The following is a 3,137-nucleotide window of genomic DNA, read 5'->3' on the forward strand; positions in this document are numbered from 1 at the left end:
ACTGTAGATGAGGTGAGATGTTTGTGTGATGCCTCAGACTAAACACTTCCACAACCAGGGAAGAGAGCAGATCTGAAAACCTCCTTGCACTGAAAGTGTTTCTAAAAGCCAGGCTGTGCCACCATATCTGCTAAATTCTAATCTGCACAATGTAAATTTCTATGAATTCTATTTAACCTGACATGTAACATAAAAGTTATTTTTAAATGCAGTATATGATAAGTAGCAATAGAAATAATCCACATAAAAGGCGCATTAGGACAAAGGGGATTGTGGAAAAAGGCTTCTTCCTATCCTTTGGCAGCAGTCGTCAGGTGAGCCAAGATGGGTGCATACAAATACATCCAGGAGCTATGAGGAAGAAGCAGTCCTATGTGATGTGCTTTCTTTTGAGGGTCCACTGCTGGCAATACCACCAGCTCTCTGTGCTGCACAGGGCTCCCCGACCAACCCGGCCTGATAAAGCGCAAAGGCTGGGATACAAGGCTAAGCAAGGTTATGTCTTTTACAGGATTCCTGTCCTCCAAGGTGGTTGCAAACACCCAGTTGCTAAGGGTGCAACTTATGGCAAGCCAGGCCACCATGGTGTTGCTCAGCTGAAATTTGCCTGAAGCCTTCAGTCTCTTGCTGAGGAGAGAGTTGGATGCCATTGGGGGCTTTGAGAGTATTGAATTCCTACTGGGTTGGTGAAGATTCCACATATAAACTTTTTGAGGTTATCCTCATTGATCCATTCCATAAAGCTGTCAGAAGAAATCCTGACACCCAGTGGATCACCAAACCAGTCCACAAGAGATCCCTGGGCTGACATCTACTGGCCAAAAGGACCACCACACTATTGGTGGATCTCACCATGCAGCCTAGAGAAGGCTCGATACTCTCCAGCTCCACTATTACCGCTAATATACATGGTATTTGTAAAATTCATATCCAGTAAAAAATATAGGACAGTCAAAAACAAAAACATACCTAATTAGGCTCATCAGTAACTTAGGATGTAATAATTCTGAGATCCAAAGTGTGATCTACAATGAGTTAGGTGACTGTCTAGGTTTTAAGAATTATTTTTTTAAAATTAGTATCTCAATTGGGAACCCCTGAAGATGAAAAAAGCTATAGTTTGAAAGTGACAATGTGTTCTGTACTGCAATTGGGTGTTGGTTTCAATGGAGTAAAACAGGAATCACTAACTCCTGACCCATGTCCAAGACAAGCCTTAAAAAGACGGTCACATGGAGATTAGAATGCAGAGGTAGTACACCAGAGTTTCTCTGTATCTATGCTTTTAAATTTAAACAACTCTTAGGACTAACTTCATCATCATCCCTTTGACCAGTCTCATGTGTCACACTTCTTCTGTGTATCAAACTCATCTTGAGCCGTAGGTTCTGGACTGCAAAAGAGGATTTACTTTTGTACCTGCCTTTTATAACTTTTAAATTTTTAATGTCTTAAGCTACATGTGAAGATGATATTTACTGCTCTGTGGGATTATTCAGTTTTTCTATTTGTAGACTCATTCCATAGTTTACTTAACTATTTTCGTTGAGAGTTGACTTTTTCTAAAACTGCCTATTTACTCAAGTAGCATGTTGGCATGTACAGAAAGCCTCTGTAGCTGAGGGCTAAGACGATACAGTTTGATATCTCAGCATATTGAGAGCAAAATGCCTCCCAATTAATTGTCATTTCCCTTGATAAATGATAGTGGGTCTATGACCTGACTTCCTGTAGTTTCAAAGACCATCTTTAAGCCGTGATATAAATTTGTGGTATTAGAAGTCAAGACTGAATGAATAATTTTGGATATCATGATTGCTAAGTAAGTCTTTGTTTCCTGGCTAAGTGAGAAACATTACATGTTTAGTTTTTGGCTGTGTTGGGCTTTGTCTATAACAGCAGGGCAAATCACAAATGACCAAGAATATACAGTGGATGCAGTAATACTGGAGTAATACTGTAATACTGTTCTGGAGTTTTTGTTTGACTTGGTTGGGGGGCATTAGAGAAGCCCCTTTCTAGCTAATTTAACTGATGGGGGCAAGGAATGTTGGGTAGTTTTGGTTTGTTTTTTAAATTGCTTTTATTATTGTAAGTCAGGAGAGTGTGGGCCCATTCACAGAAAACTTCTGTCTGTCTTTTTCCACACCCGAAAAGTTAGAAAGTTCATGTCTACCTGGAATTTAAACAAGATCACTCCAGATCTTTTTGCTCTAAGTAATGGATGAGCAACACAAACTGTAATTATGTGGTCAAACCAAGTAAGGCATATTCTAATCTTCCCATATGGTCTCTTAATGTACTGTCAAATTACTTTAAAGGTTTTAATTAGCATAATTAAGCAGAATAAGTGATAAGAAACACTATTTCATGTGTTGGATCATAGTATTTAAAAGGAGCTTTAAACTTAATTGCCTCTTCCAACCCAGGCCAGGTGTGAGACACATATCCAAACAATGTAGCCAGTGTCTCCAGAGGCTGAAAATGCTTCCCATCTTAGCTGGGTTCTAGAATGCTCTTGTTTTCATGTGTTTGTCTATTGACTTCCAAATGCTTTGCTATCCCTCAAAGTACATCCGGTATGTCATTTTATTCTATATGCTCATAGAAATTTACTTTTTATTTCCTCCTCTTTTGCCTGGACAATACATATCAAATATTTGGATTTTCTTTCATCACTCCTCTTTTTAAAACTACCGATTCCTTGATTTTCTGCAAAGAGATGTTTGAAAAACAACAAAAACACAAAAAACAAAACTCAATGCCTTGGAAAATAGCCATGCACAATGAGAGGTTCTTTATTTACTACTTTCACTCTGGTTAAACTTTAAAATTGCCGCCCTGTTTGTTTTTCTCCCTGGGTCTGGGTGTGTGATGATGGTTACATAACCTTAACTTACCAATCAGAGTGCTGTTCCAGAGGACTGAGTTGGTACTGTTCAGTGGAAATTTGTGCTTTCTGACCTCAGGCTGCATCCAATATATATGTTCAAGACACACAGAACAAAGAAGGTAATGGAGACTCTGTGTAGGAGCCAAATTCAACTTTCTTGGTTGCCAGAAGATCTGTATCTCAAAGGAGTGAAACTTTATACTAAATTCAGTGTAGCATAAATTAACTTGACAGAGTATGACTG

The 3,137-nt window shown here is 38.9% G+C and overlaps 1 pseudogene; it reads left to right on the forward strand.

The window, feature by feature from the left end:
- The first annotated feature begins 324 nt into the window (after window positions 1-324).
- LOC116893045 lies at window positions 325-903 on the forward strand (annotated as a pseudogene).
- The last annotated feature ends 2,234 nt before the right edge of the window (window positions 904-3,137 follow it).

Source organism: Rattus rattus, chromosome 2 (assembly GCF_011064425.1).
Source record: "Rattus rattus isolate New Zealand chromosome 2, Rrattus_CSIRO_v1, whole genome shotgun sequence".
In the NCBI taxonomy this organism is placed as follows: domain Eukaryota; kingdom Metazoa; phylum Chordata; class Mammalia; order Rodentia; family Muridae; genus Rattus; species Rattus rattus.